The sequence below is a fragment of the Leucoraja erinacea genome, chromosome 9 (assembly GCF_028641065.1).
Source record: "Leucoraja erinacea ecotype New England chromosome 9, Leri_hhj_1, whole genome shotgun sequence".
In the NCBI taxonomy this organism is placed as follows: domain Eukaryota; kingdom Metazoa; phylum Chordata; class Chondrichthyes; order Rajiformes; family Rajidae; genus Leucoraja; species Leucoraja erinaceus.
In genome coordinates this window covers 53,717,486-53,734,622 of record NC_073385.1, presented here as the reverse complement: position 1 = coordinate 53,734,622, position 17,137 = coordinate 53,717,486, and the positions used below count along the sequence as shown (strand labels likewise).

Genomic DNA, 17,137 nt, shown 5'->3' with positions numbered 1-17,137 from the left:
GCAGCGAGTATGAATTTCATGGTTCTCTTCCTGGTACGTATGACAATTAAACATCTATATCCTAGAAATGTTATACTATCCTACCTTTGGCTTTACATTTCATTCCTCCTCCTTTGCTCTTTGACATAATTTTGCCACCTTTTCCCTTCTAGCCTGTGTCATCCATTTGCCAATCAAAGCCCCCTCACCAGTCCACCAATCAGTTATTGAAAATGATTCTGGGGTTGATTGGGTTAACATATGAGGGGTGTCAAATGACTCTGGGTCTGTACTCACTGGAGTTTAGATGGATGAGGGGGGGGGGGGGGGGGAGGGGGGGTGGGGGGGGGATCTCATTGAAACCTACCCACCCCGCACTTTAATCCATATGAACCTGAAACATCTCCCTTCCATTCCTTCCACTGATGTTGCCTGACCCACTGAGTTCTTCCAGCACATTGTGTTTTGACAATTAATTCTTAATTCTCGAGTCTTGAATTTGAGTGAAGAATTGGAGGATAATTCTCTTTAATTCACAACTAGTACTCCAAACCCATTTCACATCTCGCTGAAACAGACTTCTCACGTGATGTTTAAGAAAGAACTGCAGATGCTGGAAAAATCGAAGGTAGACAAAAATGCTGGAGAAACTCAGCGGGTGAGGCAGCATCTATGGAGCGAAGGAATAGGTAACGTTTCGGGTCGAGATGATAATTTCCTGGGGCCTGCAAAAGCAAGTCTCCCACCATAAAACCTGTAAAACCGGTTTATTCAAAGACTTATAAGCTCGTTAACATAAATAAATTGCCAAATTCCTTCCCGAATGAACATTCCTGGGTGCATGGCGAGATTGGTGCTCTTCCTCATTCCAATCTCATTGTAATCTTGCAGCAACCAGATTACGACCAGGGTCTAGACTGTTGAAACAAATCCCCAATCCACTTTTAGTGTTAAATCCTATTCCCCCTGTAGTATGCCCCCTTCGGTCATGACTGACCATGGGTGATGCATCCTAGTTTGCAGGTGATGTGTGATCGGATGCAAGCCTAGGCAATGCCATATGGAGGACAGGCTGTTGCCCATGCAGCACGTCCCCCCTCTCCACGTAATTGATCGATCCAAAGGAACAGCAGAGCCGTTACAGTTTGGCACCAGCACCGTCACAGGAGCTGCCAGTGCGAGGTTGTAGACAATGACAAACTGCCTTAGGGGCTCCGACTACGGATTTTCAGGTTTACTCCAGGAGCCTTTTCCATGACTGGATATGGCCACAAGGCACTGGAGGTTGTAAATCAGAGCTTTCCTTCTTCTGGATGGACTGCCTTCCATGGCTGACAAGCCCCATCTGCCCGAGTCCGATGGGGGCGGGAGCGTCTACCTTCCCGTGCAGGTCTATAGCACCTGCCCACTGTCCACTATTCCTGCTAGTTTCCACATATGGGTGAAACCTGAATTAGGGTCCAAAAATACAAGGAGGACACTAATCAATCCAACAGGAAATTCAGTATTCTAATAAGTGTGAGAATGTGAAATCATTTACACAGAAATAGCCAAAGCAAATAGCACAGCTGCATTCTAGGGGAAAATACATAAGAAATAGATAAGAACCCCTAAATATGGGTTAGAATGAAATATGGGATAGGGGTTAGAATGAAAGGTGACTAAATGCTTGGGTGGGATATAAACATCTATTCGGTCAGTCTGTTCTCACGATTACTAGTTTGGCAATTAGATAAAACTCTTGCATATTATTCCTCTATCTTTCATGGATGAAGAAAATCACAAAATTCACAGGACAAAACAAGATGCCAAGTTAAATTGATGTGATTTCTTCATTCATTCGCTGGGCATGCTCTAAATCTATGTGACATCTGAACATGGAAAGATATTTGAGGTATGGAACTTATCACTGATAGCAAACTAAGCTCTTGGCGCCAAAAATACTATGTTTTAAGAAGCGAGGGAAAATGAGATCAACCAAAAATAAAATCCCGACATCATCGCATGCAGTTAAAAAAACAGATGTCAGCTTTAGTGAGATTTCCGATTGATTTATCATACAGGAATGCACTTGCTCACATTCTTCAAACTTTCAGTTCGTTGATAACATTGTCTCCATTCGAGTCCAATGGCATTTGGGGCTGGAGGAATTTGCACAAATCCTACCGAATTTGCACAAATCCTTCATACCACAATTTGTAATTGTGTTAAAAACGTCACAGCCCAATTTGTTTATTTGCCGACATGAACGCAGCTCAGTAAGACTTTGAGCATACTGGGAGAACAGAAACAATTACATGACAAACAGTCCAGGATAGCTAGCCAGCAAAACTAGCACCGAGCACAATTCTGATCAATGATATTCAGAATGAAAAGTGGGGAATCTAATTGTAAAGTTTATTTAACCAAATAATGTAACTTATTTATATATTTTTTAAAGCAGCAGCCTCCCACAAACACAATCCCGCTCAATATTCATTTCAATACTTTCAGTTAGCTATTCAAAAAAATATATTTATATTCAGTCTTCAAAAGTGCTAATTTACTGGGGCATCCAGAGATTGAATAGATGTTTTACGTAAGTAGAGTTGCCTCACATTCAAATATGACAAGATTAATAACTGCCCGTGTGGAGATGGAATTTAATTATACAGTTAGGCAAACTCCCCTTGCCGGAGGGTTTCAACAGTTCGAATGTTCTGTAAAACAGAATTTTTCATGTGCTGGACTAAGCACTGGCCTCTTGGAAACTCAATTATGCACTTCAACAGGGTACATTCATTACCTTGCAATGACTGAAGGTATACCAGCATTTTTACATAAGTGCTTCATTCCATTGAAGGCAAAATAAGAAATGTGCTTACTGTGTTTCGATTCACAATGATTGTTGGGAAAAAATGAAAGCTAAATACTTCCCTAGCAACTGCACCACAACCAATCAATGGAAGACCAAAGCTCACCAATTAAATTGGTGCTGCACAATAACATAATTTATTTCACTGCTTTAGGAATATATTTGCTCAAGTACATGATGATACGCTACATAGCTGTAATCCGTGAAGCATCCACCTCAGATTTCTGTAATCATCTTTACATCATGGTATGGATTTGTGCAGTTGGTTATTATATAAATGCATTTAAGGCCAGTGGCAGGTTCCTATCCCTCACTGGTTAACCTGAACCAATTGGCCTTTACAATTGCTGCAGCGTCCAGGAGGAAGCAAAGTCAGGACTGTTGACTGTAATTCAGTGGACAAATGAGGGAAAATATCTGCAGTTTGCAGATTAACCTCATCCCAAGCTTCCACTGTTTAACAGCCTCAATGTCAACAACCAGCCACTGGACAATGCAGCAAAGGGTGATGCTGTTAGTAATGCAGTATGTCAATAAGATCAGTCCTTTTGGGATGGGCAGAAGCCTTCCAAAGGTGAAGGTGAATGAATAGATACAGGAACATACCACCACCGAATACATTTAGACAAACACAGTGCTCGTGAAATGGTTAAATAAACAGCTTTCAAGTGAGAATTCTATTTGCCTTAACTTGCTCCGGCAGATGGGAAGCTTGACATACACTTCACAACAGCGATCCCCAAATAACAATGAACAGCAAGTACTTAACCTTTAAACCCCAGAAAATCAAGTGCATGCTTAATTCCCACAGCACAGATCTTGTAACACTAAGAAATAAGATCCAGAAATACTCCTAATCAGATTGTCACCCTTGATAACATACGCCACAACATAAGAAATGTTGTGGCACAGTGGCGCAGCCGTAGAGTTGTTGCCTTACAGTGCCAGAGACCCCGTCCGATCCCGACTACGAGTGCTATCTGTATGGAGTTTGCACATTTTCCCCGTAACCTGTGTGGTTTTCTCCCACACTCCAAAGACGTACAGGTTTGTAGTTTAATTGGCTTGGTAAAATTTGTCTATAGTCCCAAGTGTATGTAGAATAATGTTAATATGCAGGGATCATTGTTTGGCGCAGATTCGGTGGACCAAAGGGCCTGTTTCCACGCTGCATCTCTAAACATTATTTGTTTGAAATCCATTTCCATTTGTGCAAAAGTTAAAGGTTTACTGTTTAACATGGCAGCAAGCAAGGTAAAAGCCACATCGGTCTGGGATATTTGAAACTGATAATGAATACATTTAAAAATGTACATTGTGCCAGTCACACAGTTTTTCTGTCTATACTTCAAAAGTACAGATTCAACTGGCAGAGGGGGGAAGCTCTGGGAGAGGAGGAGGGATAGAGAGAGTGGGCAAGTGGACATGTGGCAGAGAGAGGGAGAGAAGAGAATGAGTTAAGTAGATGGCAAAAGGAAAGAGAAAAGGTCTGGGCAATGGAAGAAGGGATACAAGCTTGGGAAGAGGCATCCAAGAAACCCAAATATCCAGAAACGCATGGCAGAAACGGACAAATTCTTCAGAAAACAAAATAAAAACTTAATTTAAGTAAGTACCAGAGTTCCTTAAACATGTTGCAATAACTAATGGAAGATTTACACCCAATTATTCTGGCAACTAATAATTTGCACCAAATGTGCTGTCTTTTCCACTTGGAAAATTGAGGTGATCACTTCTGCTCTATCCGTGTATCCCAGGTATTTTAGATTCCATGTGGTTCAACTCAACAAAGGAGATGGTTGTGCTCTACATCCCCATCCACACCGTCCAACAGCTTCAATCTACATTCTTCTCACCAAAAAACACCGGACAAAGCACTGACCTGTTTCATCATACATTTAGGAGGATCACAAACGACAATGCGGTCCAAATACCTGTGTAAGAAAGAGACCAATTAGACAAATGGTTCCACTTGCATAGTCAAATAGCACTAAAATATCATCTGCCAACTTTCAATAGAAAGATTGAAAGAAATGTTCTCATTTACAATGATTGATATGTCACACATGAGAAGATCACATTTCAGAATTGTGAAAAGCATCAAACAAACTGCAGCTTTGGAAAAACATCAGCATCCCCTTTATGAATCCAGAAAAATGAAAGTGACTGGCCAAAAGTTAATACATTATATTAGACATCTACACTGACTTTTGACCAAATTGCTGACCAGCACAGAAATAAAAAGCACAAGTAGATGCAGAGACACAGAAATTCATCTTGATATAAATTTGTGGATCAAGTACATTCAGATGGATGGATACGATGAGGATGCACTGAAAAGCTCTGGAATTCAACGGCTACTTTTTCTCAGCCAGTCAAACTTGCCAGACTATTGGACCTACTAACATCTTTCAATGCCATATCTAATTAGGATCACAACAGTGAATTTCCAACATCATGGAAACAATAAGTCCTCTAACAGACCGATTTTTGATTTCTATTCTAAGATTCTGAAATAACTGCATGCTTAAAAGGTCACTTGTTGTCAGAAAGGTAATGCTACTTTCTATTTTATTTTTATTTAAGATGGCATGGATGCAAATGTAGATGCTTTGGTAAGTAAGTTAGCAGATGACACCAAGATTGCTGGGGTCACAGACTGTGGGGAAGTTGTCCAAGTACGTAGCAGGATATAGATTAGCTATAGAAATGGATGGAGAAATAGCAAGCGGAGTTCAATTGGTGATTAAGCCACCTCCAATATCCTGTTATATCATTTTCAGGCCTTATATGCCACTGCATACAAGCCTTCAAAATAATGCCAGCAATATTTCCTTGCTGCCTCTTAACTCCATCCACATTTATTAAATTTCAATATTTTACAATCTTTACTTTTTATTTCCCCACCCCTCAATCTTTAAGATGAAGGCTATAACAGTCTGTTATTTCAGAAATGAGAGGATATGCAGAAAAGTATCCTGGAACATTTAATTCCCACTTTATACCCACATCTCCGTAACTGCAATTAGATTATATTTAATTCAGTTATTTTGTTACAAATGCTGCATCTGTAGATTTTCATTTTGTTTTTCTTTCCACATTGGTTTCTTCATAACCTTACTAAATCAATTACAATCTGTCTAAAGCCACATCACCTTCATACTTTTCCATGTCTTGCTCTCATGTAATTCCCTCTTACAACTACCTCAAATTTTTATCCCAGCTCATCCCTCCTTTCCATCTCCAAACCTGTAGAGTGATGTATATGCCCTCTGCAATTGGATTCTGGGTTATTTTGCATTTCCTTTTTTATTCCACAATTTTTATATTTCCTCATCTTCATCAACATAAGAGGCTACCCACTGACCTCCCTAGATTCATTCATCACAGCAACCATAGTTTAAAGCAGGGCATAATTCTGCCATAATATATGAAAGAGAGTTTTAAACTTTACTGAAGTTTTCATACATCACATTGCAGAATTAAGAAATACTCCTTGAAGTTGAAGCACTTGCCTGATATTGGCTTTACATCTGACCTGGGGGCAAAAATTCATGATTGCTTGCCAATTTACAAAGGTTAAGTCACAACTTAATTAAATACCCGATGTCCTCGCCCTGTCTGAATGAGAAGTAAACATCAAAGTAGGTGACAGCTTCACCTCACCAGACTAGACTGTATTGCATAAACAAAGATCCCATCCTTATAAACCGTCCAGTAAAAATGTAATTGAAAAGTGAATGCATGTTGGCCCTACCCCAATCCAGGAGTACAAACCAAAACCTGAACCAATTGTTCACTGGGGTGAAACATTGTGCAAGAACAGTTTTAAAACAAAAAAAACATAAAACACCAACAGGGCAAATTAATCACTCACAAAGTAGTGCTATCAAGTTCTCATAGCTTACTGTGGAAACATGGCATATAGAGCATTCGCTAGTTATTCCAAATTGTAGATTAATTGCATTTCCATTTCACTTTTTGTCATCAAACAGAGAACCTCTTGCAGATGCCAAGATGATCAAGCAATCTGAATTTAGATGAGGCTGGGTAAAATGCACAATAAAATTCCCTTGGGTGTTGGTTCTATAATTTACTGTATTGCCAAGGTTCATGCAATGTCAGATTTCTAGTCCTCGTCCTGACTACCTTTATGGACTTAATCCCAGCTTTGTGCCATAACATGTGTAATTTTGAGCTATTGACTCACATACAACAAGAACTGGGCCAGTGGAGACTGCCAACATTATTTTTAATCAAATTCATGCAGTAGTCCACAGAGGAAGTTTTGATCTCAGCAGCCTAATTTCAACTACAAATCAGGTCTCCAGAGATGAAAGGCTAGTGTGATGACCATCTTATTTAATCTGAAGGTGTATACTATACAAACAAAAATTCTACTCTACTACAAAGCACCGATTCCTCTGATGCAATTCCATAAAAAAACTCATAAAAATTGAGCTTTACTGCCTTTACCGATTTCTCCAATGATTTTATTTTAAGAAGCAAATATTGAATTTCAAGACTTCAGTCGCCCTTTCACACACATCAATGAACTGGTCACTGTACCTATTCTTATTAGTCTACTTGACAGATGTTATAATTTGTTTGAAGGAATATATTGGAATTACTATTGCATTAAAGAGTCCCAGGTGCGACTCACATTCTACTGGCCTAAAGAAGAGACCAAGGCACAAAAGATGTCCCACTGATCCGCTCCATTCTTGGTCTTCTTCTTCTGAAGGAATTAGCTTTCCAGGTGTTGTTTCACTGTCATCTGAGTTAGCCATGATAAGCTCAGAAAATTATTACATCTGAGTTAGCCATGAGAGTATTACGAGAAAGAGTATAGGGGCTGTCCCACTGCAGCGACCTAATCCGCGAGTTCAGAAGAGTTTGCCCTTGACTCATACTCGGAGCATGGTCGACACAAGGTCCTAGGAGGTCTGTGTAACTCTCCTTCATGCTCGAAAGTAATGCCCGCGTACTTGAGGTCTCCGCTACGTCGCGGCGTACTTTTCAACATGCTTAAAAATGCCTGCAAGTAAAAAAAGGTCGCCATGGAAAAAAGATCCTTTTTTTTTTTACTCGTAGGTTGAGTCGAGGTAGGTCGTAGTAGGCCGGCATGTTATTCGTAGGTAATCGAGGGTAGTCAAAGGTAATCAAAGGTAGTCGAAGGTAGTTGTAGATAGTCTTCAACATAGTCAAAGGGAGGTCGGAGGATATCGTCTTCACTCTCCACTATTCGGTGTCTAATTTTCTCGAAGCTAGTCGAAGCTAGTCTTCAACATAGTCGAAGGAGGTATTCTATATAGTCAAGGGAGGTCTTCAACAAGACACTTTTTCAAACTCTCCTAAACTCTTCTAAACTTGCCAATTAGGTCGCCGCAGTGGGACAGCCCCTTGAGAATGCAGCACCGCAGTGAGACAGCCCCTTGAGAATGCAGAAGAAAAACTTGGTCTCAATAATCACAAATGCGCTAACAAGTGGCAAATTACATTTGCACCTGTAAAAGTAGTGGAGTGTACCCACTTACCCTTGACATTCAATAGCATATCGCCAAGTCCCCCACCAGAGCCTGGGAATCATCAATGTCCAGAAACTTAACTGGAGCAACACCAAAAACATCATACCTCTAAGAGCAAATTGAAGGTTAAGCATCTTGTGGTGATTGACTCACTTCTCAACACCCGGAAACCTTTCTCCCAGCAACAAGGCACAAATCAGAAACATAGAAGATGCACCATTTGCTTTGCTGAATGCAGCTCTAACAGCATGCAAGAAGTTTGACACTGTCCAGAACAAAGCAGCCTACTTGATTGGCACCCCACCAATTGGCCTCAACATTAATTCCTTCCACCACCAGCTTGTATGTACCATCTACTACAAAAAAAAATCACTGGAGTTATTTGCCTTGCCTGCTTGAATAGTACTTCCAAACTCACAAACTCTATGACCAAGGATGAGGGCAGCTTGGTTATAGGAAGACCGCAAGATCCCTTCCAAGTCACACGCCATCCTGATTTGGAAATATATTATAATCCTTCATCGTGGCTGGGTCTAAATCCTTGAACTCTCTTCCCAAAAGCAATGCGGGCGTAGTTAAGTGGTTCAAGATAGCGGCTCACCCTGCTTTCTCGAGGGAAATTAGGAATGAGCAATAGGCAATTGGTCTCACGAGCAAAGATCTGATTGCAAAAAAAAAAACAAAAAAAAGGGTTGTGGCAACATACCATAGATCAGGATATAGGAATACAAGACTGTCCTGCTCCTAGACCATATGGCACAAGTTTGCATGAAAATGCATATATAATCCATTTCTGATGTTAGATTATTAATCAGTATCAGACGTTTGCTACAAAAAAAGCCAACTGCATATCTAACAAAACAATGAAAGCTTGGTGTGCCATAAAAGTTTTCTTTACAGAATCTAAAAGAACACAGACATAGATATGCAATGGTGCCAGTAGTATTAAAGATCCACATAAGTCTTCAGAAAGCCAACTGTCCTCTGGATTCTCTTGATATTATTAATATTGTCTTCTGTATTCAGAGGCTGCATGCAACATCCCATTAATGCATTCAGAACATATGCATAATGCTAATGATTTGTCTTTGACACATGCTAACTTCTCCAGCACCAAGTAAAAATAGAACAGGTACTGCACACTTCACTGCAGAGAATTTAATAGATTATTCCCACAGTAATGCTTCACACTAACAACTATTATCAGCATTAGATAGAGAAATAAAAATAAAGTGTCTGAAAGCCAAATTGTCTTTTTCTCCAATCCAGATGAGGTAAAACATCATTAGCCAAATTACGAATTTGAACCCAATCTTTGTTTTGCTCTTTTGCGCTGCTGTTTACAGAACTGCCAGAAAAAGTGCGGCATGGAGGTGCATCAGTAGAGTTGCTGCCGCCTTTCAGCGCCGGAGACCCGGGTTCGATGCCGACGACAGATGGTGTCTGTACAGAGTTTGGACATTCTCCACGTAACCTGCTTAGGTTTTTCTCCGGGAGCTCCAGTTTCCTCCCACCGCCCAGACACACAGGTCTGTGGGCTAATTGGCTTGGTAAAATTGCAAATTATCGCTAGTGGGTGTAGGATAGTGTTAGTTCTGCCCTGTCTCTCTAAACTAAACTACCCTGAAATGATAGGCACAAAAAGCTGGAGTAACTCAATGGGACAGGCAGCATCTCTGGAGAGAAGGAATGGGTAAAGTTTCGGGTCGAACCCATCTTTACATTCAGCTACTTTTCCCTCCAACATGCAAACTGCAGCATTGTTTTTTGCTTGCTGACACTTCAGCCCAAGAGACAAGCTGATTACTGCCTTCCATGTCTGAGAAAGAGGACAACAACAAACAAAAAAAAAAACAGGTGTGCCTTCTCTTGGTGCTCATACAGCAATAAAACTAAATTAGATCTCTGCAAAAAATAATGGAATAGATTGAAAATGTATTGAAACCAGCATTATGATATAATGTACACTGAAACAGTGCCCGTCACACCTAGAGATTGTAGCTGCTACATCACTAAAGAGAATTAAAAGCCTCAGGTAATTGAGATATGCACCAAAAATCAGTGCAGCCAAAGGTTTTGTGGGTAAGGACTGCAGTCCGAGATCCTACTGTCACTCGACACAGCGGCTGGGATTTGAGAAAAGTTTCTCTGGTGGGACATTGGGAGGCCCTGACCACGAGGAACAGTGGAGGAAGAGACTGGCTTTGTCCAGTTGACTGGTGCCTTCCCACACAGTGGGAAACTTTGATTCTGCTGTGTGGGGATGTTTTATTGCAAATTCTATAGTGTGTTGGGTTCTTTATTTTTATTGTATGGCTGTATGGGAATTTCATTTCACTGTGCCATCTGGCACATGTGACAATTAAATGTATCTTGTATCTTGTACAAGGGGGAAACATGAGTGCCATTGATGCATCGCTAACAGAATGTATTGATGTGATGGCATCATTAATGTAAAGAAAGACATATTGAATTGTAGGCCCTATAGATATTTTGTTTTTTTATGAATAAAGTATATCTTTGAAATTTACTTGTAAAAATCCAAGGCTCCCTCGGAGGTGAGGCAATGAGTGGTGATCCTGTTTATCCAAACACCTTCCAGGCAATGGTTCCAACTGAGTCCCGTGCCACAAATAGTGCCGCATCACTGCTGGGCACGGGATTATTCAGAATACTGTGATCACTGTATGTTTGAATTGAACAAAACTTCTGCAGAGAGAGAAGATACCACATTATCTCGAGCATTAAAAACAGGAGCTCACAAGGTGCTATATGGAAGTTGTTGACACCACCCTTTAGACCCAATTTCTGAGAGGGTTCAGTGAAGGTCTCAGGTTGGATCAAGAGCTACAATTTATGTGTGTGAGGGAGGGCATGAATGGTACTTGACTGACGCTGGGATACTGTTGACCATTCAAATGAGAACTTAGCGACGGCTGATATTTCGATTCTACCATCCTCTTTCAATGGCAGAACAGTGCTCAGAGTTCCAAACCAGCATCAGAAGTTTCCAACTGGGGGAAAAAAAGCGTAAGATTAAAAAAAAAAAAGATTGTGCGGTAAGGTAAGCACAGGTGTCAGTGGTTATGGGGAGAAGGCAGGAGAATGAGGTTAGGAGGGAGAGATAGATCAGCCATGATTGAATGGCGGAGTAGATTTTGATGGGCCGAATGGCTTAATTCTGCTCCTATCACTTATGACCTTAAGAGATCTTGGGACATCACACTGGAACAATTTTTCACTAACAAAATGCCTGCTTGTGTCCACCCAGCAATTCGGATGCAGGTTAAAGGATACATAATCAGCCAGATAGTCAATTTAAATGAGAGCATTGGTTTGAAAGAATGTCCAGGTTTATGCATTTTTAAATATCTATTTTACCTAGTTTATTGGAGCATTGAGAAGCATTTGAGCTTGTACTCTGAAATGCTGTATTTTGATGATGAAACAAATTATGCAATGACTGTGGGGGAAAATGGAAAAGAGCAGATTTTGTGGTGGGTCAGAACTCACAACAGGAAGACATTTCTACCTGTTTCCAACCTTCAAAATAACATTAAATTTGTAAAATCAGACCTGCAAACTTGTCAGAGTAAAGCTCCTGTCCCACTTACGTGTCCTTGGCACGCTAATTATGCGACCTCGTGGTCGCGTTGCAGCGCGACAGTCCTGCGAAGGTCGCGCGCAACTTCATTCGCCCGCACAGCCGTCTGGAGCGCATGACGTAATTTGAAGATGGACACAAAATGCAGGAGTAACTCAGCGGGGCCGGCAGCATCTCTGGAGAGAAGTTTGGAATGGGTGACGTTTCGTGTCGAGACTCTTCTTCAGTCTGAAAGAAGGGTCTTGACCCGAAGCGTCATCCATACCTTCTCTCCAGAGATGCTACCGGTTCCGCTGAGTTACTCCTGCTTTTTGTGTCTATCTTCAAATTTCTTGGCCCCGCTCTGAGAGTAGAAGTGGGGGCGGATCCGGACTGCAATGGCCGTGAGTCCCAGGCCGAGCTCGGTGATCGTTTGCCTGCTTCTGCTGCTGTTGGAGGCGAGATGTTGCGTCACGCCAGGGTCTTGGGCCTGTCCCACTTTGGCCATCAATTACACGACAAGCTGTTGGTGCGCGAAGATTTTGTTCGCTACAAACATTTTGGAGTCCCGCGTGATGTTGCACACAACTACATACCCCTCCGCGCTTCTCAGTGGGACCGGCCCCACGTGGCCATACGATGCCCGTGCACATCAACGCGACGACGAGGTCACGTAATTTGCGTGCCAAGGACACGTAAGTGGGACAGGCCTTTTACTGCCTCTCTGGAAGATGCAGATTGCTCAAAGAGGCAGTGACAGGATTTACATGTTGCAAATATACTGTAATCAATTTCTAGGTTATGATTATATCCATCACTTCCAGAGCATTCAAATGTGTTGGCTTCACCTCAACAATAGGCATTACTGGTCCTGGCAACCTCACGTGCTTTGTACTCTGAAAATAGCTCAAATTCTCACGGGTCGAAACACAAGCATCTTTATTGGTCAGGTCATCAACTACACAGCAGGTCATCACACGTTCACACTGCTACTCTAACTAGTAGACAGTGGGTAGGATCTTACACTATGAATGTTATAATTAGGCGAGGTTATAATTACTAAGCATTCTAATTGGCTAAAATCTATAGCCAATCTACATCTTCTATGTGAAAAGTAGATAAAGCGTTATCATTACGTTAAGTAAATAAATTGTTAAATGCAAAAATGCCACATCTAATAATAATGGGGTTAAACATAGTTGCCGTATCTAACAGGCGGCTTGCTAACCCTCCCGGTCCTCATACAGTAGGGAGCGGCCTCATCAACCTTTTCTTACGAAAAGTTTAGGGCCTGTTTGGGCGAGTCAATAGGGCTCCGGGGAGTCACCGTAGGGGAAGACCGTTGCGGGGGTACCGGTGATCCGGTTACGAGGGGGGAAGTGGGTGCAGATCGACGCAGGGAGTGGTGGGGGCAGCAGCTGTAGACACTGGAACGGCGATCACTTTAAAGTTCAGTGGAGGGGCGTCGGGACCCTGGGGCGCCAGACGTCGTTCCTTCACTGGAAGGACGTGTTGATGGGTGCGTCTGTAGATGGTGCCGCCGACATCGACAAGGTAGGAGCTTGGCTCCTTCGCGGGGCCATGGACGAACTCCAGTTTGGTATGTCCTTTGTCCATCTGCAAACGAACCACTTGGCCTTGGATTAGTGGCTTAAGTGGTTTGCTGGTCTTGTCATAGGCACGTATCTGCGCGTCTCGATTGGATTGTATGCGCGTCTGAACTACAGTGGGGCAAAAAACTTTAGGCTGTAAGTGATCCTGTGTCACGGGCAGAGGAGGTCTTGTTCGCCGGAACAACAGTCGTTGGGCTGTAGAGCCCAAAATACTTTCACTGGCAATGTTCCTCAGGTTCAACAGGTCCAGGTAGACGTCAGATTTTGCCAGGGAGGAGCGTTCCATGAGTTGTTTAGCGCTTCAGCGCGTTCGGCAAGTCCATTGGACTGTGGGTATTCTGGGCTGCTGGTGACATGTTTAAAGTTCCACCGTTTGGCAAAATCTTTGAACTTTTGGCTGGTGAACTGTCCCGTTGTCAGTCTGAAGGTGAGCTGGAATGCCATGTACGGAGAAGTGCTGTCGGAGTTTCTGGATAACTACTTCGGAGGAGATGGTTGGTAGAAAATCAATTTCGAACCAACTCGAGTATGAGTCCACTAACACGAGATAGTGCTTCCCGTGCCAGTCGAAGATATCGGCAGCCACGGACGACCATGGTAGAGCGGGGGCAAGTTGGGACAGCAGCGGTTGTTTTTGCTGGTGTGGCACTTGCCTGTTACAGATCACGCATGACTCTGTTTTGTCCCGAATGTACTTGGTCATTCCGGGCCAGTAGATCATTTCTTTAGCACATTGTAGGGTAGCCTCAATGCCTGGGTGGCCACTGTGGATTTCCTCCTAATACTCATTATGCAGAGAAGGGGGGATGACCGTCTTGTGACCCTTTACAATCACTCCGTCCTGTAGCATAAGTTCATCGCGTACCAGAAAGTAGGGTCTCAGTTCAACGGGGGCACTGGATTGTTTGTTTGGCCAGCCGTCTTTAATGATCGAGGTTGGCAGCTGGGAGGTCTTATCCATGGCAGTGTTCTCGGCAAGGCTACGCAGGCGGTCAGTTGGAACGAAGGAAACCTTCAGAACGGAGAATTCCTCGTGTTCGAAAGGATGTTGTTCGTCAGTAGTGTGTGGTGCCCGAGATAGAGTGTCTGCGATGTGCATGACTTTACCTTTTTTGTAGACAATGCGGAAGTCGAACCGTTGTAGCTGCATCAACATGCGTTGAAGTCTTGCTGGTGCAGCATGAATAGGCTTGCTCAGGATTGTGACCAACGGTTGGTGATCAGTTTCTACCGTGAAGGTTTTGCCGAAAATGAAGTCTTTAAATTTGGAACAGGCAAAAAACACGGCGAGCAGTTCTTTTTCGATCTGGGCATAGCGCTGTTCGGTATCCGTTAGTGTTCTTGAAGCGTAGGATGCTGGCATAACATCGCCATTGAAAGAGGTCTGCAAACATGCAGCACCTAGTCCATACTGGGATGCATCGCTGGTGATTGTAACTGGCAGGTTAAGATTAAAGTAGGACAGAGTGGGTGCACTGGCAAGCTGTAGTTTTAAAGTCTCAAAGGCTCGCTGGTGGTTTGGGTACCAGGACCAGGTGTTGTCCTTGTGGGTTACTCGACGCAGGGGGGCTAACAATTCGCTGAGATTGGGGATAAACTTTCCCAGGTAGTTGATCATGCCTGGAAATCGTTGTAGGCTGGTGACGCCAGTTGGTACTGGCAGCTCGTTGATTGCTGCAGTCTTCAGCGGATCTGGTTTCAGCCCATTGCTAGTGAACCCGTGACCTACGTAGGTGACTTCGGGAACTCTGAACTTGCACTTCAGAGGTTTCAGTTTTAAATTAATGTCTCTGGCACGATCCAGTACTCTACGTAGGTTGGCATCGTGCTCAGTGGCATCGCGGCCATGAACTAGAATGTCGTCAACTATGATGGCACAGGGGAATTCTGCAAACAGTTGTTCCATTGCACGCTGGAAAACTTCGCTGGCAGAGTTGATGCCAAAAGGCATTCTTAGGAAACGGTAACGTCCGAACGGGGTGGCGAATGTTGTTAATGCAGATGAGGCACGGTCTAACGGGATTTGCCAGAACGCGTTTTTGGCTTCCAAAACCGAGAAGACCGTTGCGTTACCGATTTGTGCTGCGACGTCTTCGATAGTCCTCACGGGGTAGTGTTGGCGTTTGATTGCTGTATTAAAATCTTTAGGATTGACGCAGATGCGCAACTCTTTATCTTTCTTTGTGGTGGCAACCATGGTGGAAACCCAATCAGAGGGTTCGCTGACTTCGGCGAGGACTCCAATGGAGACCATACGTTTCAGTTCATCGTGTATTTGCTCACACGTACCATGTGGAACGCGGTGAGGGGCGCGTACTATTGGGGTGACTGTATGGTCAACAATGAGCTTGTATATTGGAGGTAGTTTGCCGAGTTGGTTGTCAAAAAAAACTTTGTAGTTGGATAGCATCTGTTTGGTAGGTTGCACTGTCAAACAGTGTTTGTGAACAGCTCGCCCGAAATAGACCAAACCCAGGTCATGACACGCATCGATGCCTAGCAGGGTTTCAGAACTTGGCTGAACGATGTAAAATAGCAAGTTCTTGATCTGTTCATTGATGGTACATTTGAAATCACCCTTGCGCAGCGAGTGAAGAATTTCCCCTCCGTAAGCATGTAGAGTAGAGGAGTCTTTTTTCATGAGCTCAGTGGTTCTTATCTTGTTGAACACTTTGGGTGACATGACGTTCACGCGGGCGCCGCTATCGACTTTGGCGATCAGCGGTTTGTTATTGATCATCATGGTCACAGCAGGATCAGTCACTTTGCCTGGGGTGCGCAGGTTTAGGGAAATACAGTAGACTCAGTGTCTGTGTTATCAGAGTCATTCCCGTGGAAAGATTCGTCTTGTTCATGGGAATCTGAATCTGACGGGTCTTGTTGAATCAGGTGCAGCTTCGTCCTTGAAGCTGTACTCCCACTAGATCGACAACAATTTGCAAAGTGGTTGAGCTTTTTGCAATTATGACATACTTTCCCATGGGCCACGCAAAATTGGCGCCCCCTGGGGTGGAAATAGTTACAGTTTGTGAACCTCGTGTTAGGCATGTTCTAAACTTTGCTGGACGCATTGAGAAATCTTTGCAGAGAGTAACAAGCCAAATTCACATTTAACTGTCAATTAGCATTCGCGCTATCAAAATCAGCCAGTGGTGCCACAGTCTCAGCCATCCGACAAGCATGAATAGCCTGCTTGAATTCAGTTCTGCATTCCGTAGCAGTTCAGCTCGCAACTTTCGGTCGCTCATTCCAACAATTCTATCTCGAACTAGCTCATTTGCTAGTTCACCAAATCTGCATCAAAAACTCATGTGTCTCAGGTCACTGATGAATCGGTCCACAGGCTCATCAGCCTCGGGCAAAAAATCTTGTTCTCTCAAGGATTCTGTTAGACGGCAGGTCACACAGTTCTCTAAACTTCCTCAGCAACACCATGGAGTTGTCTATAGATTCTACTGGCACCAATACCTGTCCATTCCCATCCAGTTGAGCAGGTGCAAATTCGAACGAGTCAGTGCGGATCATAGCCTCAGGACCCGCTAAATTCAACAGAAGTGAAGCCATCAAATCATCGGGATCG

At 43.1% G+C, this 17,137-nt stretch overlaps 1 protein-coding gene across 5 annotated transcripts in view; it reads right to left on the bottom strand.

Annotated features, from left to right (window-relative positions):
- Positions 1–17,137, bottom strand: part of sipa1l1 (signal-induced proliferation-associated 1 like 1) — a 351,678-nt gene that overhangs the window by 220,347 nt on the left and 114,194 nt on the right. For 4 of the 5 annotated variants that reach the window (XM_055640839.1, XM_055640838.1, XM_055640834.1 and 1 more), the window contains exon 4: positions 4,716–4,767. The exons of the other annotated variant lie outside the window; for it this stretch is intronic. The gene's annotated coding sequence lies outside the window, so the exon portion shown is untranslated. The remainder of the gene's footprint in view (positions 1–4,715; positions 4,768–17,137) is intronic. 5 annotated transcript variants of the gene reach the window in all.